Raw genomic sequence first — 23,499 nt, forward strand, 5'->3', positions numbered from 1 at the left:
AAAGTTAATAAAATTCTGAAAATTAAAAAAAAAAAAGCCTGTCCATATTCCTTACCATTTTAGATTACTGTCAGTAATAATTTTATCAAATAACTTACCAAAATGAATCTTAATACTTATTTTCCTTGATACCACTGACATGTTGTTTGTACTTCATAGGAACACTTTAGAACTTTTTTGCACACCAAAATCTAAGCTTCTGCTGACTTGCATACAAATGGTTTTTGTAGTGCAAAGCCATTTTCTCGGTGGAGCACTGTACAGCGCATCTGTCCGGACACATCCAGCCATATCTTTCATTCAGCATCTACAAGTGGATAACACAGGATTTGAAATACAGTAGACGGTTGTGCAGAGCATGAACATTGAAAATTATATCCAGCCTTTAATCCAGGGGATTCTGGGCCGAGCTCAGTCTCCATGGATATACATATCCATTCTGCATTTAGTTCCACTTATTCCAAACCTGGATGTTCCCCCAGCAGCATCACATGGGAGCAGAGGTGGGATTAAGCAGCTTTCTCTCAAAGTTTTGTTATTAGTATTATGTATGTAATATGCAGTCACATGTGCAACTGTGCTGCACAGTCTTCAGCAAAGCAGTTCATTTCTTCTAAGACACCAGAAAGTTTCACTTTTCATGTATTGCCTTGATTTTGTTCCTGGGAGAGAAAGGATGGAAAAGAAGTGAGAAGTTATTTGTACTCCATACAACTGGAATCAGAAAATCTTGCTAAGCCTTCCTCCTTCAAACCTTCATGGAGGAATATCTCCTGCCAATAGGAGCCCAAGTGCAGAACCAGCTCCTTCCCCAAACCTCCTGTTCCATACTGTTAGAACTGCCAAAAGTGGATTTGGCTTTGGCAATGGTAACACCATGGAGGGTTCTTCCCTTCTTGATGCTGGATAGATATCAACACGAACAAAGCCACCCTCTGGGTACACCTGGCTCCCACCAGCAGCCTCACAAGGACGGGACATGGGTCCTCCAAGGACCATCACCTCTGTTTGGCTTTTTCCTCTCAGCTCTCATCAGCAGGAATTAGATGAGTAGCTTGAACAACAACAGGAATTTCTTAGGATGAAAGTCCCAAATTTAAGCAGACAAATGTCGAACTGCTCACTGCAGAGGAGGAGAATCACATTTTCAGTCCAGTTTTATCTCAAGAGTTCCTACAAAGACAGTATGGGATGTTAGGGAGAAAAAACCAAACTTAGAGGAGTTAAAATTCTGTTTCCACTGAGTTGAATTAATCAGATAAAATAGATACATTCTGAAATGGGTTTTTAACAGCAGTGCAGCGCATTGATGTTTACTGGCATTTAACATTAAATATCTCTTTTTATCTGTAACCACTTTAGAGCACTAAAGCACTCTTTAAAAAAGACCGGTCAGCTCTGGCAGCACAGTCGTCTGCTGAAAGAAACCGTTAACATTCAGTGAGTGGCATGTGGAGGAAACCCAGCAAAGTAAACTCAAGGGTTAATGAAAGTAAATGAGATAATCCTCATTGATCCCCCATAATCCCCACGGTCTGAGTGCAACTGTCAATCACGGGGAGAGACTTTTTTCAAAGTTGTCCCTCTGTGAGTAGGTCATTCCAAGCTGCATATACTTTATAGACACACATATATTAAAACACACACACATATGCTGAACATATAACAAAAATCACAGCAGCATAAATTCAAAAATGAAGGGGAAAATAAAGCATCGCTAAAAAATATGGAGTGTAAATTTTAAAAATATAAAGTTTCTTCTAGCAGTTGAAATATATTCAAGCTGTCTGCTTCCCACGTAAGCTGGTAGCAGGTAATGGATCTGTTGAACCTCTTCCCCCCAAAAGCCGAGAGACTGTTCCCATAAAATTACAACTTACTGTCAAACAGGTCGACTTAGGCAAAATACGGTCTGGGGCATAAAATAAATTGTTTCAGTCCTTCTCTGAGCACTACTGACATAAGAACTGCATTAAATCAAGTGAAGGCATGCCAGGGGTTACAGGGCTGCTGCTGCTCTCCCGTGGGCACTGAGGTGGGTGTGAAGGCAGCCTGGGGCACCAGCCTTGTGTAACTCACCTCACTTTGGTTCTTTGCTGCCCGAGCTGTGCTGTGTGCTGCAGGCAGAGCACGGTGGGGAGGAATGTGCAGAAATGGGGCAGGAGCTGGCTGGGGAAGTGGGTGACATGGGGACATGAATGCAGAGGGGTGATGTGGGGACAGGAGCTCAGCGGGGTGACAAGGGCTCTGCAGCTCAGGCTTTGCCAAAAGGCACAGTTCTAAACGAGTGCTTGATTTTGTGAGAACTGTGTTCAGGATGCTTGGTGGGTGGAGATGCTGTTCTGCACGACATGTGTAAGTTCCTGCTCCTTCACAGAGATTCCCATACAGTGCTCTGTTTGATGTTATAGCAATCACCTACAGAGAAAGTCTGTAGGGTTCAAGAGAAAGACAATCTCTACAGAGAGCTCAAAACTGCCTGTAATAATGTTATTACACTCTGCAGAGGAAAAGGAAATTGTCTGTCAAAGGCTGAGGATAGAAATGTCTCATGCTATCCAAAGGTACCTCTTGGCAGCCCGGGACAAGGGCTGTTTTCCACCTGTAAACACTCAGAGCAAACCCTACTGCCTCGACCACCTCCTCCCAGCCGAGGCTGAGCCGGAAACGTTTGCCCTGCTCAGCTCTGAGGCGAACCTGCTTGGTAGCGCTTGGCCTGCAGCCAGGATTAACGTGTTAGCTCCATGTCTGTCAAGCTGTCACTTAAACATTTACCGAACTACTGACCACTTCTATTAAAAGACCATTAAACAAGGATTAAGCTTTTCCAGGGTTAAGCTGATGTAAAAATGCATGGAATGTCACACCAAGGGCTCATTTCATTTGTAAACAGGGAGGAGGTGGAGGGTAAAACGTTACATGTTTATTAAATATGAGAATATATACCTCGTTTTGCATTCTCCCTTCTTTCAGCTTCCTACACCCAGATCCCATTACTCAGTACCCCAATAGTTGCAGAGCATCACACAGTGATTTAGTGCATTACAACAGGTTAGTGCTGTTCTGCCTGGAGGAGCTGTGCCATAGCGCAGGGAATGACCAGAGTTATCAGCACAGCCTTAGGTCAATGTGCGTTCCATAACCAGGGACCAACTGTGCCAAAAGGACAGGCTCAGCAGAAGTGGAAGCATCCTCAGCAGAGTGTGAATTTGATTTGTAAGAGTATTTGCAGAGAGGAAGCTTGTGCACAGGCAAGGTGCTGCAGCTCCTTCCAAATTCTTTCGTTATCTCAAAATAAGTCTTATAGAAAAAGATGTAAAACCCTACAAATCGTTGTTTCATTGCCTAACAGAGTATTCACCTAAGCACAAAGCCCTGGAGGACAGCACTGCACCATTCTCCACCCACAAAGAGGACAGATGTCCTGCCTCCTTGCCTCTGACCTGTGGGCTCACATGATGCTGTTCAAAACTGATGCGGATATGTTTCTCCACCCAGGCCAACACACATACACATGTATGCAGGATCAGAAAGCAACTTTGGATTGTGCAAATCTAACGGATCTGTAGATGACACTTTTTTGAGAAATACTTAAGACTCCAAAGGGCTATCCACAGACTACATTTGAGCTAAGTAAACAGCTCTACAGATAGTTATAAACTAAAAATTTTAACAAGGAGAATCAGGAAGCTCATACAAATGCCAGTTATCCTTGCTAACGTTTCACAGAATTATAGAACCATTAAGGTTGGAAAAACCACTAAGATCACCTAGTCCATCCATCAACCCATCTCCACCATACCACTAACCCATGTCCCTCAGTGCCACATCCCCACAGCTCTTGAACACCTCCAGGGACAGGGACTCCACCACCTCTGCAGGCACCCGGTGCCAGTGCATCACTGCTCTTTCAGAGAAATTTTTTTTCCTAATATCCAACCTAGACCTCCCCATTTAATGAGATTCCTCCCCTTTCACCTAGACAACCTCCTCTTCTAGCCTCTGTTGGCCATATTAAATATGATTTTGCTTTCAGGAAGTATCTATGACACCTCCATCTGAAGCAGGGCTTCCAGTATTTACAGATATCAAAGAACTGGTCTTAATTTCATCTGATACTTTAAAAAGCCTTTTATTCTGAAATAAATTATTGAAATGTGGTATTGGTAAAACGGGCTGCTCCAGTAATGGATTTACTATGATGGTGCAATCAATTTCAGAGATTGGATTTCAGGATAGAAACTATTCATCACTCTCCATGTCAATGCAAGGTTTGCCTTCACACTGCGGTCAGCCACCATAGCTTGTGGATATCAAGGGCAGAGGAGGATCCATGGCAGGAAAACTGTTTTTAGAGCCTTTTTTTCCTGTTGTTTCTGACATCAAAACCTCAGGAGATTTCAGTATCACGGTTCTATCTGAGGAGACCCATGCAGAGGGACCCTTCCCCGTGCCATAGCAAGCATGCTTCAGTATCCTACCCACCAGCTCTCCCATCATTCAAATGCAGGCCTTGATCTATGTGTGCATACACATTCACAGGCTCGTTATTCCCTTTTCTCCTTGCTCTCTGCCCAGCAGAGCTCCTCCAGCCCTGCCAGGGCCACAGCCCAGGGAGCCTCCACGAAGCACCACAAAGCATCTCACCTGCAGTGTCCTGAGCCACCAGTGGCAGCAACAAGTGGCACATCTAAGCCTTGTGGTATGAGAAACATGAAAGCTATTCTTCCACCCTCATCTCTAACAAATCTTGTTCTTAGTTCCTAGAAAGCAAAGTCAGCTTCATAAATCAAGAATTTTGTGGATTTGGGGTTTTACATTAACACCTTCATTCATGTTTTACTGTGACCTCCTGGACTGGGGCAAGCTATTCTGCTGTGCTGGGAAATGGCAGCTCTGGAGCCAAACTTAGCACCTAGAAAATTTCCCTTGGCTCCTAGGTGCCATAATTTTAAACCTGACTCCCTGCTTAAAGACAAAGTCATGTCTACATTTGATTTCAGGTGTTGCATACAATAATTTAAGAAGCTAAATGGGGATCTGGCAAGTCTCTGACTGTGGAAGGGGTTGGAAAATGCTATTTGGAGCCAGAAATGCAGCCGCCTTGGCTATGGGTCTCACTCTGTCTACCAGCAGTCACTTTGCATTTATTCTTTCACTGATCTACCCAAGAGCTACAAATGGCGAAATCTTACTCAGCTGCAGAATCACCATCAATAAATACAGCTGGACTAGAATACTTAGTAAGGGCTGAAAAACTGGGCCTGTGACAGTTATTTCTTGTGCCTCTTAGGACAGTTAAAAGTAACTGAAAAATCCCTGGAGTTCTAGAGCTCTCTTCCCATGCTACTCCACTGGTTCCACTCCTTTTGCTCCGTTTCTTTCATATTAAAATTTATTTTACAAAAATCAAGTCACAAAAGCCACTTTGCAACAGTTGAGCCGGAGTGAGCCCCAGCAAGAGAGCTACTGAGGATGCCAACCTGTTGCCTGCAAAGGAAGGGCTCCTGGTAGGGCAGACTCACCCAGAGGTAGCTAACCCTAGCTCTGGTCACAGCAAGTGAGCGCTTAAGTTTCTCTGCACGCTGCATTTTGTACATTTTTGTCTTGTTCTGTTTACAGATATCCAGCCCTCTGCTTGCAGGCACTTGAACTCATTTCTTTGTTCTACCTCTGCCAGCAGGTCCTTCCTCACCCAAAATATCTCCACACCTGGAGCTGACAGCCCTTTGCCTAAACTATCTCTGCAGATGACGAGAAGATTCTGCCCCATGCCACAGATCCTTCCAGCCATCTCATACAGAATCTGTGCTTTCTCGCACTGTTGCCCTTGGCCACAGGGAGCCTATAGCAAAATAAACTCAGTTCTCAACTCCTTAGTTGCTGTTCGGAGCTCTTGATTTTGCTCAGGGACAAGATTAGGGTGCTGTATCTGTGCCAGGCTCCATATTTTCTAGTACTGGCAGTCACACTTGAAGCACTAATTGAAGTGCTTCCCCTTCTGCATAAAGTGATGACCAGAGCGGATCAAGACAGCCCTGTGGTCACCAACATTGTACCTCTGCTTTTGAGGTGCCTTCAGGATGGGAGGTGCTGGAAGGGTGCAGAAAGAAGAGGCTGCAACAAAAGGAGAGTGAAACTATAGCATAAGTGAGACTTTTACTCAGAATTTCCAAACTCAAAATGGCAGTGATTCCAGTGGTGAATGAAGAAAAAGATCCAGCATTTCCCACTGCTCAGATAAGATGTAAGGACTCCAAGTTCTATAAATAATAAAAAAAATCTCTTCATAAAATTAACCATTGAGCCACGAAGGACTATTCATGCCTTGTTTAATGTTTCTTAATTTAGAAACAGACAGAAAACAAATTAAGCCCCTAAAATTCTTGCAGCTTCTTAATCAAATGTAAAAAGGGGTAAAAACAAAACAAAACAAAACAAAACAAAACAAAACCAGCCACCAAGCAATAACCTGTAGAAGTCATAGTGTCAGCTGGAGTGCAAGATGCCATGAATGTACCAGTGCTTTGACATACATACCTCTAAGCAGAATCAAGTGCTACCCAAGGAAGATTTAAGATCCACAGATCTAGGCTTACTATCTGCCTCTGGTGCAGTGTTCCTTGGGGTCTCACATCCCCACACCTGGCTCACCAATACGAGGATGAGAACCCCTACCTCTGCTCATCCCACAGTGAGACAGCAGTGCCTCCTGCTGTACTCCTGACTGTATTTATTCCTGTGCTTGCAGCTTTCCTTGCCTGAATTCAGGCAGAAATAAAGCCGTGGCTAACAAGGTGAGAAGTGAGGTGATTAATAGTAGATGTGCAGCTGGGCTCAGCATCTCTGGAAGCTCCATCTGTGTCACAGAGATGCACCACTCAATGCAGCATGGGGCAGCAGCAGGGCTGTGCAGGCTGTGAAGGTGCCAGAAATACTCATGAGGCACTGTGTTCATAAACCAGTCCTTAATGTACTTCAGGGTGTGTTTAAGTGTCACAGAACCCGCAGGGTTTCAGCCTCCCCTCTCTTTCTTTGACACATTTCAGTATTAATCTGCAGTCAGCCCTGCTGTAGCACCGTGACCTTCTGCTGAACAGACTTTCGCTTGTGCTGACCCATGACAAAGCGCCGCAGCTGGGGAATGCTGACTGTATCGCAGCCCACGTGAGTGCCAAGTCTGGCTTAATCCAAAAACAGCAGAAAAAGGAACTTGGGGTCAATCTTACTTAAGGAATGTGCCAAGCTTCCTGGAGGTCACAGTGAGAGAAAAAGCCCAATGTTTCACCTCTGAAATGGAGACACAGAGAGGTTTAAATCCCTCCGAGCCATCAGCCCACAGAGCAGGTAGGCTGGCAAGATGAAAGCGGAGCTGTCCCTGCCCTGGGCTGTACCTGGGAGCCTGTCACCAGGAGGGCTCTTCCTCCCCCTTGGGGTGGCTGGCTGCATATTGGAGAGAAAATCTCTTTGCAAAACAACAAGCCCAATCTTTCAAAACAATCATTATGACAATGAAAAATCATAATGCTAAAGACTACTCTGCCACTGTGACTTCCACCCAGAAAGTTTCTCAAGGCTTTGCGGAGTTTATCAGAGCTCAGCTCTGGGGTGAACATCACTAACACACCTCAACATGGTGTGATTGCTGTGGTGGGACACGTACACCGTGAGGCCTCCCTGGCTGAAGCATGTGGCAAAGGGCAGAATTCCCATTTCCAGGCAAGTTTTAGACAACCAGTGGGCTTCACAGCATGTCTGGGAGACTTCTGTATCTTTTATTTGGAGAAACTGAGGCAGGAAGTAGTGATATGAATTCTAAAGTTCACTCAGTGGAACGGTGGGAGTGGCAGGAACAAGGTTTAGGTAACCAAAGCTCTTCAAATGACTTCTCCATCAGCTAAATCTCTCTTCTAGTTATTTTCCATTAAGGTCTCAGGAATAACCTAATACTCCGGCAGGTAGAAAAAGCCATTTAAACTCTGTTCATCAAGGAACAGGGATGCCAAACAGCCTTCAGTGACAGAGCAGAAGGGCAGCCCTGGGAAGGTTGTGGTTGAAGGCTGCGGGCCTGGGTGCTGTGACACCACCCATGCCAGGACCAGGTTCTACTGCAGCACTCCTGACCATCTCCAGAGCTTCTGCCATGTACAGCTCAGCTGGGTAATCCCCTGTCATCAGAATGGACAGGAAAAATGTGGTCTGTAAGATGTAATGCCAGCATCACTACTGGGAAAGAGTGCTGGGATGAATGTTCTCTCTTCTGTAGCCACAAGTTGTAGCTAAAGGCCTAGCTGAGGTATGGTGCAAGGCTCTGTGAGGATGGAGCTGAGGAGAAGGTAAAAAAAAAATCAAAGAGGTTTGGAGGCAAGAAGGTCACTGTCAGCAATTCTAGAGTCACTGCAGGTTTATTCTGAGGTAAATGAGAAAAAAAACTTGGTCTTGTGCATGTACAGCCAAACTGTTTGCAAAGCCTGAGCAGCAGGGGCAGTTTCCTTCTCTCTCCCCTCCTTAACCTTAAAAGACCTCTTTTTTCTTCTTCATTCCCATTAGTTGACAGGCAATCCACGCGTCAATTCAAATCTTCCCAAAACTCTTCTCAGAAACACCTTTCCTCAGAAAATTTTCTGCTCCCTCTGCAGTCTAAAGAGAGCATCTTCTTTCAAGCATCTATGCAGACTAAACCAAACATCCACCTCTTTGGCAGTTTAAAAATCACAACATAGAACTGGGGGACTTGAGGAGCTTATTGTAGCTCTGTAACTGAATTTCTAGAGTCAGGAAGTGCTGCACTTGGGCAGCCATGCAAAAATATCAATTTGCATTATTAAGGCAGTTTTCTTGAGCTTCATTGGCCGTCTTCTTTTGAAACTGTTGTTGAGAGTTAGTAAAAGTAATCAGAAAAGTAGTTCTTCTGACATCAGTTGGGAGGTGAGCATCTGCCCTCCTTTCTGAAATGAAAAGGTTGGTGCTTGTTGTTGTCAAGAGGAAGATGTGACCCATAGCACCTACCTGCATTCTTATTGCAGGTATTTTGTACACAGTGGCAAGAAACACTCAAGGGGAAATATCCCACAAAGAACCTTTGAAGAAAGAGAATTCTGAATTCATTCAGTGAGAGCTTGTGAAGAAAATATGATGTGAAAGTTCCTGTGCAAAGCACCTAGTGCCAAGCTCTGCCACCTCACCAGTTCACCATTGCACCCACAAGTACCAGAAGAAACAAGCACCCGTCAGACTTCTGCAAGACAGTCCAAAAATACCATTTGGAATACACTGATTTCTGTTAATTTTGTGATATGCTTTATCTAATCACCATCTTTTTGTTTAATTACTTTTTACTTGCCTACCGAAATAAAGCATCCCACCTCCATTTCCCATGCCTCCAGTTAAAGGGACTTTCTGGGGTTATGAGTAGATTCCATAGTTTTGAACCACCGTTAAGACAGGTTGGGTCTGATTGCAGAACCTCATTTTTCACATCAGGCAGCCTTTCTGGCTGCCACAAACGTTCCGGAGCCCCCCCACCCTGCAGAGCAGCAGCCTCCATGCTAACCTGAGCAGGCTCTGCCTGACAGCCAACAGCTCGTACTTTCTATCATCTCTCACATTTTTTTAAGATGAAATAGCCTGGTTTTTACTTTCTCTGCAGAAAAGACCCTTTCTAAATCTTTTTTCTTTCATACGTATTCTCAACTTTGTGCCAGGATCTAATAAGACTCTGAACCGAAGCTGACACAGTCAGTCTCAGACAGAATAATCTCTTCTCACAGTGCACGTAAGTGCTTTTTGGACTGGTTTCCTTTCTCTCAGGCAATTATAGGTGATTTTAAAGAGACAGATGTTGTCAGATTTCTCCTTTGTCTGACAGGCTTTTTTTTCCCCCTTGGCTTCCTCTTTTCTGAGTAATAATAAAAAGTTGGTATTTCTGTGTGAATTCCCAAATTTCTGACCACACTCACCACAGGGTCACATTCCAGCACTAAATCCCAGCCATTTCCTGTTTTTCTGCCACAACTAGCAAACAAACACCCCCAAAAGATCAGCATTTCTAGGGAAGAGCTGTAGGTAGTCTGCTTGAGAATGAATGCAGTTAAGTACAAGCTTATATTTATCTCTTCTCATGAAAAAAGACAAAAGTATTTTTCCCACTTAGCATACATTCAAGAACTACCTCTAACTCAGCATTTTATTACAACCTGATTGCCAGAAATACCCTTGGAAGGATAAATTTGCCTGTTCCAGACCCTGTGAGGAGCTTGGCAATTAGAAGCAATGAGGATGCCCATTAGCCTTTCATGGCTCTCACCCAGCTGCTTGCTCCAGCCTCCTGCCCACCTCAGGGGTCCTTTACTCTGTGCTCTCCAGTTCTTCAGTGGCTTGAGCTGGGGAGCCAGGAGCCAGGAGGCATGGAGCAGAGCAAAATAATCACTTTCTGCAACCTGTCAGCTGCCCTTTTATTAATGCAGCCCCATCACCTCTGTATTCATTTTTCCTTCTCTCATCATGTTTTCTTTGTGAATAAATGAACAAATTTATTATTTGCATGTCCTCTTTATCTCTGTGTTACACTAAGAAGAAATAAATAAGATTAGGCTAATATAGTTTTTCAGTAACCTCAGAGTTTTTTTGCAAAATTCTATGTTTAGTTTAGCCTACTTGCAGACATACTGGTTCTAGGAAGTGGAATTGAAGTGGGACCCAAAATCGAGGGCTTGAGCAAATGTTAGACAGCTGCATGCATCCGTCCAAAGTAAAACAGATACTGAATGTAGCTGCTTGGAAATGAGAATTTTCTGCTTCTGCTATGCTTGTCATATTGGAAGTTCTTGTTTTATTTATCAGTTTGGATGCACCTGACCTTGTCTGTTCCATCTTTAAAACCTCCTTGTGCGGGGAGAGCAGCTGGGCAACCATCCCACTCACAGTCCAGAGTGAAGCAGAGAAATAACAGAACAGATTTGGAGATATGTTTGTTTCAGACCTTGTTTAAACAAGAAGAGGGGGGGAAAAGAACCCAATGAGAGTAAATGCCCATCATTCAGTGGAGGGCACGCTGTCCCTTCAGTCTGCCTGCAGGGATCTAGAGGCTGTCTTTGTTCTCTTTAAGTTGGGAGGGCCACAAAAGCCCACTGTGTCCAAACACACCTGAGCAGCACAGACCTGCCCTCTCCTGCTATTCTCTCTGGGTGACACTACCTGAGCAACACAACTTGTGGTTCTTGTCTTCCTCACTGCATTCCAGATGTACTTGACTGTGATATTAAGAGGGACTTGACTTCCTTGTTTCTGTCCCTAGCAGGGACAAAATTGCTGCAGTCAGTGCTCACTGCCCCGCAGTGAGCCCAGTTCTTTGCACCAGGAAATGTCTGTAAAGTGCCTTTAAACCAGAGCAAGAAAAGCCCACTTTCACTCTGGTGAATAAAAATGGAAATGTTGAGGAAATGGAGAATCAGACATCTCATGATCAGCATCACAGTAAATACTTCCCCACCTCCAGAATCATTTCTCGCCTCCTCTCTCTTTAAATCATCGATGTCACAGTGGAAAACAGAAGGACTTTAAGTCCCTTAAAGCTCTTTCCTCCTTTTGCCTATCATTTAATTAAATTATCCTATAATGAAATCTTTCCCTAATGAGTCAGTGTTTAATAATTCATTAGACACCAAAGCCCTGCTTGGAGTCTCATCAATTATGCATCACAGCACCAGGCACTTTCAAGCTCTCTTTTTTTCATTTCTCACTCACTTCACTAAAAGCCCCAGCCTTGCTGGGTTTCGGTGCCGTTGCCCAGCCTCAGGGGTCAGCTTGCTGATACCTGTTTTGCTCAGAGCTCACCAACAGATGTGTGTGTGCATATGCTGTGTGGTCTAAAATTACACATGGCATCTGCGTATGGGTTTGTGCACACATGTGCCAGGGCCTGAGTACATGTCTGTAAGCAAGAATATGCATATATCACTTTTTCAATACAGATAGGCACATAGGTGTGTGTAGACATTTGTAGATTTGTAAAACCTGTTTGTGTGTAGGTGTGTTTCTGTTAGCACTCGTGTATCTGCACCTACTAGGTGATATTTGCTTTTAACTCCATACAGCCACAAACTCCTGCCCACCGCAGTGTGCCAGCACACCATTCTAACTGCAGTAAAGGACTCTGTCTTTTCTCATTGCCTTTTTCTGTTTTTGCTTAAAACAGTAATGCATACAACCTGCAGGAATTGGTCAGGAAATATATACATGTGCTGTAAAGATAATTAATTTGTATCTACGTAAGTGATCAAAAGAGTACTACCAAGTACCCATTGCTGCAGTCCTGACCAGAATTCCCAGAGTAACTTGGGAAAAGGGAGCTGACTTCCTGCATTTCTCATCCCAGCTACTATCAGCCCTCTGTCCTCTACAGAGCACTAAGCCTTTAATTTAGACCTACTCTCTTTGTCACATGGAGGCTGTTTTGGAGTCAGTAGCTCTGCTGACTGCTTGTGCTGGGAGCATTTTGCTGTAAAGACTTCTGTAAAGCGTACTGCTTTAAAAAGCCAGTCTAGAGAATAGTTTTCCCAAGGACCTGTTGACTTTGGAAGAGTTACTCTAAAACTTTACCCATTTGCTCCAGCTCATTTCATCAAGGCTAGGGCAAAATTTCTCAGCCACCACAGAAACATAGTTTAATCTCCATTTTGAGAGTGGAGATAAAGCTCAATTGTTGCTAACTCACATGGTGCCCTCAGTGATGGTGATGCTGGTGCCCAGGAGGGCTGCAGGGCCAGGGAGCACACACCAGTGGGGTGCCACCAGCCACAGCAGAGCAGATCTCATGTTGTAGAGGTAAAGTTTTTCATTTTCTTTTCCTGAGCAAAACGACGTGTAGTCCATACCTGAATTTAGGCACGCAGAAGTACCACCAATTTATCACATTGTAAAGTCTCTTGCAACTCAGGGCAGATATTCTCCAGGTGCTGCAAGTCTGCTTCTTCTGTTGAAAATTATGCTCCTACAGTAGCCAGTCTGGGGACAAAGAAATAAAATAGTGGAGAAGCCCTGGTGCTGATTTCCTCTCACAGGAGTCAAATTCTGACTTTGAGTCACTTCCTAGCTACTCCAAGAAAGAAATCGAGACCTATAGGACATGCACTGGGTCACTGCATGTTCCCAGTGGCCAGATTCAGACTGAGCAGGAGGAATCTGGGCAGAAGGGATCACCTCACCTCCTCTGGGCAGCCAGCACAGCCTTAACGCAGCCTGGTGCTGCTCCACTTTCCGGGTCCGGGTGCTCCCATCTCTGTTGACATGGCATGAGGATAGCGTTGGTCCATTCTGCAGCTCCTGCTGGCTCTACCAGTGCTTCTGAAGACAGGGAAATCACACTAACTCCCATGCTCATGCATTTGCATTTTGAATACTTAACTAGACAGCTGCGCATGGGAAAGATTTTTTATTGAACAATTTATACCCCAGAGCACACAACTTGATTTTCCTTGTAATGATCTCATCAAGCAATTCTAAAGGAGTTGTTAGCTGTAATGATCTCATCAGGACTTTCAAAAATCTGCTGTGATTATAGAAGGTCTTTCCTTAGTTCAGATTGTTTTCTTCTAAGTGAACACTTCCCCAAACCCATAGAATGACTCTTCATAACAGACACAATAATATGCATTTTTCCAATCAAATGATGGTTTGTTTTCTTTTTTTTGCTGTTCTTTGTTCTTTTTGGAAAAAAGTGTGCAGCCTTCCTAAACAACCCTATTCTGGCACTCTTATGTTGCTCATCAATAAATATTCTGTGTCAATAGGCCATTAACTATTAATCCCAGTGCTGGCCATTTGAGAACTTTACATCAACACTCTTGTTATTTTACACATTGCTTCTAATCTTATTAAGTGATTTGCTCATATGAACACAAGCACAGTCTTGCAAATGACCTCATGTCAATAATGCACAGGACCCCACCTCAGATAAGGAAGGGGGAGAATAGCAAGATAATGAGTATGTCTAGGGCTATCATGAGTATTTATTTACACTGAGAAGAAAGAGAACACTCTCTAGAAGAGCTTATTGCATTACCTAAGCTGAACTTCCAACATATGTTCCCTTTCAGCCACATTCGAGCTTCAGTTTTTTACCCTTTAAGCAAATTTGGTGTTAGTGAAAGATGCCAGACTGACGAGCAGAGCTCAGCACTCACGGCACAGACTTCTGCCCAAGCAAACTCCTCTCAGGCTCAGCTCTCTGCTGCTCCTTCATGCAGACAGATGTTTTCCAGGGTGAGAACTGAGCTTGCTGATCCAACACTGTAAGGCTGTCAAAGTGTATCACCTCCAGGAATGCCTTCTCTAGAATAACTGAGAAAACCAGGAGAGGGCTTAGTAGTTTTGATTGTCAACCTTTTCTTCAACGGTATCTTGCAGGTACAATGTAAGAAATTCAAAAAGCAGGAGCAGTATTTGATTTTAATGGTGAAAAACAGTGCATCAATAATCAGTGTTTGTTGAAATGAACTCAAAATGCTGAACATTGTTCCCCCCAAGAAATTCCTTCCAAGGACCTAATTTATGATGTTCTATCAAACCCCGACCTGTTGATTTTAACCTGATTCTTCTGTAAGTCACTCTAGAAATATTCAGATTCCCCAACTGGCTTTTCTCTTCCTCCAAGTAACTGTTGCACAAGCCCACAATGCTACTGCAAGCAATTACTCAACTGGACAAACTAAGAAATACAATATCCTGTATCCAGCTACTAGAGATGTCCCTACAGTATTCCTCAGCCTGTTACAGAAGGTGACTGACAAAGTTTTGAAAAGTCTTATTACAGACATATATGGTGAGATTGAAGGGGGAAAATGCTCACTTCTTGTTTTAGGTCTAGCAAAGAAATAGAAGTGAATGGGTAAGCAAGGAACAGATTTGCAGTGGGTGTCAGGGGCATGCAGCAATGCAGTAGCCAGAGAAGCACACGCACACACATATAATTGAATAATATTGAAGTGGCAAGTGCTATTCTGCAATTGTATGGCTCTAATTCCTGGCATTTAGTTGGCTGGAGTTCAGGAACTGCTGTGTCTTCGACGGACAGAAATAAAGACAGTGCAACAGCTGTGCTGCCTGGCAAACTGCATAACATTAAGCTTTTATGGCTCTTCGGTTTGATTCCCACTAGCAACCATCCTGTTATCCATGGTCGAGACAGGTTAGCACCTGCTGAAAGCAATTTCTCATAAATTAGTTCATGTCAGCTCTTGAATGGCTGCTACTTAAGCCTGAGGTCTGCCCATGCCATGCGCAGCCACTCCTCCTCGTGCAGATGGCCATGGTCCCGCAGCTGTGCATTGCAGTGGGGCTGCCTGCGGAACAATTGGGGCAGTGTGCGAGGGTGCCGGGTTGTGTGGGTGCTGACACAGGGACCCACACCTGTGCTGGGCAGATGGCTGATGCGCTCCTTCCCTTCAGGACATTCTGAGGGCCTGGCGTGGATAAGGAGGAGGAGAACATGGTGTTACTGTTTGTATCTGACCCTGGGAATCCCTTCAGGAGAGGGGCCAGCAGCGCAGCTCACCGCAGGAGGCAGAGCCCACGCCCTGCACTACATCCCTGAGCAGCCAAGGGGACCTATTGTACTTTGCTCTGGGAAAGGTGTTCTCTGTCAGGAGTCAGCACGTCTGTGGCTCAGAGCTGACTGATGCACAAATGCTCACCCAGATAAGTCAGATACATGCTGAGCATTGGCCATTATTTTTATGTACCACATTTCCAACACAACACTTGAGCTGTACTGAGCATCTGAGATGAAATCCAGCTTTAAGTTGCTGCCACTGTGAAGAAAAGAATGGTCCTTGAGAGCAAAGTCTGAATCACGGCTATAAAAATTCAGGTTCCTCTCCAACATCTCTTGCCATTCAGCTGCTGGTTGTGCCCGCTTCACATGCATCTCCAGGAACATCCTACAGAGACCATGAGCAACAGCTTTGCAGGCTGAGCCACTGTCGTTGACCTTGACACGATCGAGATGTTTCCAGGGTGGCACACACAGATGGAACATTTCCTTGACACAGACAGACCTTACATTACACAGAGTCCGGCAGGTCACTGTAAGTGCTTTGAATCAATAAGGCATCTCATGAGAGCCTGTGCAGCCCCTGAACTGGAACGAAATCTGATCTTGCAGCTCAATGTGTTACAACAATTTTTCAACTGCATTGAAAACAAGGGGCTACGGGGCAAGCAGTCATCCCTCTTGAGGAAATAGCCAGAAAAGGATGAGCTTTACACAGGGCATGTTCAGCATCAGCAAGCTATTATGTGAACAGACCATTTGGAAAAGACCAAAAAGTAGCAGTTGTGAATGGGGAGCAACAACAAACACCATGCTGGTCTGTTGACCAACAGCAGCCAGAGCACAATGATCAGCAGGACACATTTGCTGGTTGAGATTTCACATCTCCTGCAGATGCCACCACCGCCATGTGGCAAACCGTATGCTGCTGTAACTGCATGCGTGCTGCTGAGACCCCATCCTTGCCTTCCTCCAGACAAAGCCCCATCCTGAAATCTCTGGTCCCAAACAGCCTGCCAGCACACATATTTTTACTCATTTTGTCACTCCAGATACCCTTCTTCACAGATGGGCTTGTTATTGCATCAGTTTTTATCTCCAGAGGACAATTTTCTCCATTTTAACTTATTTAAAGTTAATTCCTTTTCTCTATTTTCTATTCTTCTTTTCTTTTATTCTTTACGCTTCTGTTCTTCTATTCTTTTCTATTTTTATCTTAACACAGCTATTTCTTTAGCTGTTGGACAGTGTAGTAAGTGTTGCTCAAAGACATAGTGAGGTTTCCACCTGAAGGGAGGCTGAGCAGACATTTTACCCTTTCCCAGGGGTGGGAACATATTTTTCCAGGAAAATCATGAATTAAATGCTGAACAGTTTCAAACTGACATTTAGCTAAGAACCTAAGTGAATTGATCAGTGGTAATTCTGGAGAGAAGAGCAGGAAGATCCTGGCTTATGGCACTAGAAAGGGTTAAAAAAAAGAGGTAAACTTACTAAAGCCAACTTCATCTGTCATAGGCAAGCTGATTACAATCAATAGACACTTAATGGTCTCGCAGAGTCCCAGTTGGGCAATCAGCAATAGCATTAAGCAAAGACACGCTGTAAGCCTGCTTCTTCAGTGGAAGTGACAGAAGAGAGAAATAAGAAACCAAATCGTATTTTTAGATCCAAATTCTTTTCTCATTAATACTGCATGAATCCTACTGCCACTGTTAAAAACTGAACATGTGTCACAGAGTTTTTCTTTTCTTTCTGCAATTTTCTGACTTTTTTTTCAATTAAAATAAATTCTTTCTCAGTTTCAAACTGTAATAAAACCTGTTGAAGTCAGGAGGTAAATATAAGTGCCAGCAACAGAAAGAGTGGACGTTGGGGTATTCCTTTAAAAATGAAATAAATAAAAAATAATTATTTCGAATGCCCTGCCTTCATCACTATTCACATTTTCACTTTCTCACCCCTGAAATTCAGCAGGCATCATCCCAGGCTTTCTATTTTTAATGCTTCTTTCTGGGGATAGAAAATAGCATTTAAAAAAATGGGAAAAAAAAGGAAATGTTTCTGTACATCTCTTATTTTGTTCATGTTGTAACTACTGAAGGAGAATATATTAATCAGGGATAAGTTCTCTGTTTCATTGAGTATGACACTGCTGCATTAGGAATGACAAAATTATACAACAATGGCTGTTTCCTCAGTGAGGAGCTGGAGCAGCGCCAGTATCTTGCACAAATTTAGTTGATTGTCCTATTTTTTTCCCACAGTTTCAGACCTGTTATTGGGCAAGTTTTGATCTGTGATTTTGTACAAAATACAGACCAAAAATGGGGATTATATTTCCAATAATACACTTTAAACTCGCACTGCTACTACTTTTCTTATCTTTGATCTACTGCACAAAGCAATTTAAAAACTGTCCTGAGCAAGCTTAGTTTCAAAAAATTTTAGCTATTGAACTGGTGGTGAGCTCTGAAAAGCAGGAGCAACAACTCGCTAGTAAATACCTAGTAAATCACTTTATCTGAAATAGCTGTCAGTGAGTTAGAGGCTGTGTTTCTCTGCAAAATTTTATCTAAGAAAGAGGTCTTTATAATGGTTTTATTAAATACCGCAGAAAACGGAGAGTCCTCCAAAATGACTGGCGTAACAACTGAGCACAGAGTGTCACCTGCCGTGGGTCAGGTCACTGCAGCAATTCTGTTTGGCACTATGGGTTGCTGAAATGCTTCTAGCCATTGAATTTCTGCTCTAAAAAACCCCTTCCTTCCTCTGCCATAATGAGTTTTGCAAGTAAGTATAAAAGATGGCACTGAAACAGCTTCTAACATATTGACTGTGTTAACCAGGTCTGCCTAGAAGGGTTTTAGGTATGAAAGTGATATTGAAAGCAATCCTGAAAGCTGCCTCTTTGCTCCTAATTGATTTATGTAGGAGTTTATACTACCTTGATTTGATAAACATTAGATGAAATGTAAAAGGATTCATAGGAAAGATTTTTACAGATTTCCATTTGTTCTCCATTTATCAGCAGAGTCAGAGATCAGACAGAAAAAGCTCAGAAGGAGAGGCAGTGAAGGACCAGGAGATCCAATGTCAGAAATACTGAACATCAGATCTAGTTTCTATTATCTGATTGGCTGTTCTTAAATGTTTCTATTCTTCCCAGTACAACAGACATGGGAAAACAGGAGCAAGTCCGGCAAAGGGCAACAAATATGATTGAGGGACTGGAGCATCTGACTTACTAAGAGAGGCTGAGAGCTGGGATTGCTTGTCATGGAGAAAAGAAGACTCCTGGTGGACCTCGTTATTGTGTAAAAATACCTGATGGGCAGTAGGCAAGCAAATGGATCAGTGGAATCCAGTGACAGAACAAGAGGCAATGGGCATGAGTTGAAATTAAAAAAAAAAAAAAAAAAAACTTCAATTTAAACATAAGAAAAACATTTTTTACAGTGAGGGTTGGTCAGAAACTGGCCCAGGTTGCCCAGAGAGAGTCGTGGGGTTTCCATCCTTGGAGATGCTCAAAATCCAACTGGATGTGGCCTTGAGCAACCTGCTTTGGGCAGGCCTGATCTGTGCAGAGTCTGAGCTAGACTATCCCCAGAAATCCCTTCCAACCTCTACAATCTCATGATTCTGTCATACATACCATACATAGCTGGGGTCCCAGCAGCAACAAATAGCCATGTTACTTTGACTTACTCCATCTGAAAGGGTGGATCTGTAAGCAAGGTAGTAAAGGCAGAAGATAGCAATGTTTTTTGTTACCTTCTTGATTCTCTAGATGTATTTGATGGTACTGAAAACATGTTGATATTTTATCAGATGTTACTAACAGTTAAACACAGTGGCAGCACTATAGAGAAGTATTTGCCTTCTAAGCACACAGTGGGTGTCTGTATGCTAATGACAATAACCTACATCTGGGTATAACTGTCATTCTTAATACTAATGTAAATGAAATGTTAATTCTTGTTAAGAGATTAAGCTATGAAATGTTTTAAGAGCAGAATTGCTACAATAAAAGCAATTGGGCTATTTCTTTGTAACATGAAGGCTCACAGAAGTACAGAAACATATCTTATGGCTTTACAAATCTGTGATAATTTCCTTCAACTTTTACTTTTATTGCCCTGTCATTAAATTCACATTGAGTTCTTAAAGCAAAAATGTTTAAAACAGATGTGGCTATTAAAGTTACAATATGAATTTTACAACCCTAAATTTTATGACATTGAAAAAAATTCAGCCACCAAGGTCAGAGACAAGAACAGAAACAGAAGGCAACTCTGAATGTGACAGATTTCTGTAATTACCAAAAACTTAACGTAATAAGCTAACGTAATACGCATAGTATATATCAGTTGCGTAAGTTGGTGCTCAGAAAGAAAATAATCAAAAACATCGTGAATCATCAAAATTGAATAGAAAACAAACAAGAAAAACAGCAGAGGTGAAGTGTCTTAGTCCTACTTCCGTTCTTTACCATTTTGCTCTGTGGATCTACTTTACAGATCTAGATAGTTTGCTGCCTGATGATCTACACAATGCCTTTGAAGCAGTCCTAAGGCAAAGATTCATTCTAACAAAAATAACAATTTTCATTATATTTTGGAGAAGAAATTACATATCCATCTAAACTTACTATCTAAAAAAATACAGCAGCTGATACCTGATTTCACCAGAAGTCCCACTGTGTAGACAGACAGATAGAAACACAGACATAGTCTCTTCATGTTTTAAAATAAACCTTATAAAGAGTAGGAGTAATCTCTTGCAGCATATCATCCCACACAATGTGTTTTCTGATTGTTCACACGAATGGCTCCATGCTAATTCCTCACTACCTGGATTTGGGTCTGTGTGCCACAACCCTTCACCAGCATGTACACATTTCATTCATTCCTTGTCAGTGAAAGCATCTCGTGTTGAATCTTCCGTGGGGTTACATCACAACTATCCCAAGCGTGAGAGGTAGAGAACTGTCTTTAGATTTGCTTTTTATTTTCTCTTTCTCTCAAGCTTTCATCACTTTTCCAGTACTATAGACAGCCAATGCCTTGATCCTCCTAGCAACCAGGTTTTACCGTTTTCCAAGGTGAATCATATCAATAATCATTTGCTAAATTTAAAATCTACATATTTCAGATATTGTCTGGCTGACTATCTTACAAGAAAGTATCTATAATTTGGTTTAAAACTCGTCCTGTCTTTGTAGTTTAATCAGTTCTTCATATATCAGATACGTAATCAATTTCAGCATTTAGTGAGGGTTTGAATCTCATGCTCAAGGAAACTTGAGATCCTAGATCAAAATAGTTTCCAGTGAGATAAAATCATCTCCCTGCATGCTGTGACTCCCTATGTCAGAGAGAACATTCTGAAGTTTGCCTGTAGGGTTTCAGTGGGATGTGTATTTGAAAAGAGTGGTACCACTTGCTTAATCCATGCAATCAAGTGGCTGTATATATAAACTTTCCATTTTTAATTGGATCAATGTTTTTCTTTGCTCTGGTCTCCTCTGGCTGTATCTGAAGAGCCCTCCTGGCAGCAGATACGTCCCTGCACCACGCTGCTCAGTGCTGCCTCTTTCTCCAACTCTCCTGGAAGACTTTTGCTTCCATTTCACTAAGGACTGACTTTCCAGCCTTGTGCTAATCCTTGATTTTACTGCTTTTTCTCTTGTGCCCTTCACACTCTAACTTCAGTAACTCCTCATGCTTGCTATTCGCACAGTATCAAGCTCGTCTTAGAGAATGCAGCTCTGTCATTCAGCCACATTATTACGTACACTGTTGGCTGCAGCAGAGCAAACCCTTTGCCTCTTGTCTTTCGGCTGTCTCAAGCTCCAGCTCCTCTTCACCAGAGGCCACATTACCTCACGGCTTCGGCAGCCTGTCCTGTGATCTTCCCCGTTCCCTCGGGACTGATCTCAATGCTGGCCAGGTAACTTTCCATATTAGCAGCTAATCTCTCTGTTCCCATATGGCCGGGGTCAGTCATCATTTCCATGACTTATTTGTTTCAATATCCGTATAAAGCGAGGAAGTCCTTGGCATCAAGTAGCTTTAAATGATGTCAGGGGTCAGCAGTGTCTTTGTTCCTGCACCATAAATGTTCCCCCGTGCCTGCTCTCACCTCCCAACACTGCCCTGTAGCAAACAAGGGGGTAGCACAGGTGTCCTTCCTTCTCATTTAATTTATTGCAGACATTATTATATTCATGGCAGTTCAGTTAAAAATATGTTCCCTTTTCTATCAGCCAAGCTGTAGGTGCTTGAGAAACTCATAAGCTGGGAGGGCACTTTGTAGGGCTTTGTGATAAAGTACAGCCTGCACCTTCAGCATCACAGCAGCAGCAAATATTAAATGTCTCTCAGAATTTGTATCAGCCATGAAGGGGCACAAAGGCAAAAGAGGGGAAAATAGATATTTAATATGATCTCATAATAAACCAGTGAACTGAGCTGCCCAAAAGCAGAAGCTCAACTTCATAACGGAGTGTATTCGTCTCTGTCTGATGGCTGTCAGTCCATTTTGATCAGGTCTATTGAACTTTGTTTATTTAAAACTTATTTTCCTAAAATTCCTCCCTCATTGCTGTGATTGATGTAAGAACTACTAATAATGATGCCTTTACAAATAAGACATATATATCTGTCAGCATCTTGGCTCCTCTGTCATCTAGACATGTTCAGAGTAGGACTGGATATTTCTTTGACTAATGTTAATGCTTAATTAGGATACAAATACTATTCATGAGTAGTTCATGAGTAGTAGCAAGCCATCACATGGGAGAAAGCGTTATTTGAAACAGTTAGATACTGGCAGAAGAATACCATTCAAGAGGCTTCTTAATATTTTTTATAATTTATTGTAGCTAATTTATATGCAACTTTCATGCTATAGCATAACGCTAGTATTATCCCAAAAGTCAGAAATCTCTTTTGTTAAGAGGTTTGAAATATATTATCTTTGAGTTCCCTTCCAACCCAAGCCATTCAATGATTCTGTGATATATGAAGTCACATATACACTGAAAATCTTAAATAGCCTCTGGACATCTACAAGTCTAGCTATAGCATGCAGCTTCAGTGAAGGTATTTCTTCCTTGAAAGTACCACCATCAACTCCCATTCACAAATAGTTTGGACATGATATAATAGTGATGCTGCTTCAAACAAAGCAGCCCCCAAATTCTGCAGATGTGCTGCATAACTGGCTGCCACCCAAGCAGCAATACACTCTGCTCAGAGCAGTGCAAATAGCTTTAATCCATAAAGCCAGAGTGCCTCCTCCCTAGAGCTGCAGAAAGCAGAGTACGAGCTGTGTTTCTCAGCACTGATCTGCACATTTTCATCAGCAATAATAAAAGATGGGGCATCATCTACAGTAATGCCAACTGGGGAATCCTCCAATGTTTGCTTTTATGTTTGGAGAAAAAGACATACAGGAATGATTGGAATAAATTCCACCTGCTCTTTCAGCACAGGTTCAAGAGGTAATTGAGGCTCTTCTGCTCACAGAACTATAGTCTGTGAAAGTTTTTCATCACATTAAGCAGATCAAAAAGCATTGCCATTTAGATCCTGACATCCTCACCAGCATGGGTGATGTCTCTGAAGCTTAGGAATATCATGGAGTTAGCAATCTCACACATCTTTCACTGTGAACTTCTTGCCCCATTCCTTTTTCAGTAAGAAAATGAAGTTCGGTGCTGGCTGGGTCTTTTGCCTAGCTCTATACTTTTGCCTAGCTCTAACTCACGCAGTTCAATAATGCTAGTCTGCAAATACTCACTGGAGACTTGAGGAAGCTGAGCATCTATCTTCTCTACTTAGTTGTAAAAGAGAGCTAATAATATGATTGACTATTGCAGCATTGATGCAAAGATGATGTAATTGACTTTAGGAAGCATTCAGATATGATGGTGATGCCACTGC

At 42.7% G+C, this 23,499-nt stretch overlaps 1 long non-coding RNA gene across 4 annotated transcripts in view; it reads right to left on the reverse strand.

The window, feature by feature from the left end:
- The window catches only part of LOC110408457, a 48,299-nt gene that overhangs the window by 3,807 nt on the left and 20,993 nt on the right, over positions 1-23,499 (reverse strand). For 2 of the 4 annotated variants that reach the window (XR_002444356.1, XR_002444354.1), the window contains exon 2: positions 99-662. This is a non-coding gene — a long non-coding RNA (uncharacterized LOC110408457). Of the gene's footprint in view, positions 1-98; positions 13,006-13,205; positions 13,345-23,499 lie in introns of those variants that run through there. The other 2 variants (XR_002444357.1, XR_002444355.1) reach the window with 2 other exon arrangements.

Source organism: Numida meleagris, chromosome 19, assembly GCF_002078875.1.
Source record: "Numida meleagris isolate 19003 breed g44 Domestic line chromosome 19, NumMel1.0, whole genome shotgun sequence".
Classification (NCBI taxonomy): Eukaryota; Metazoa; Chordata; class Aves; order Galliformes; family Numididae; genus Numida; species Numida meleagris.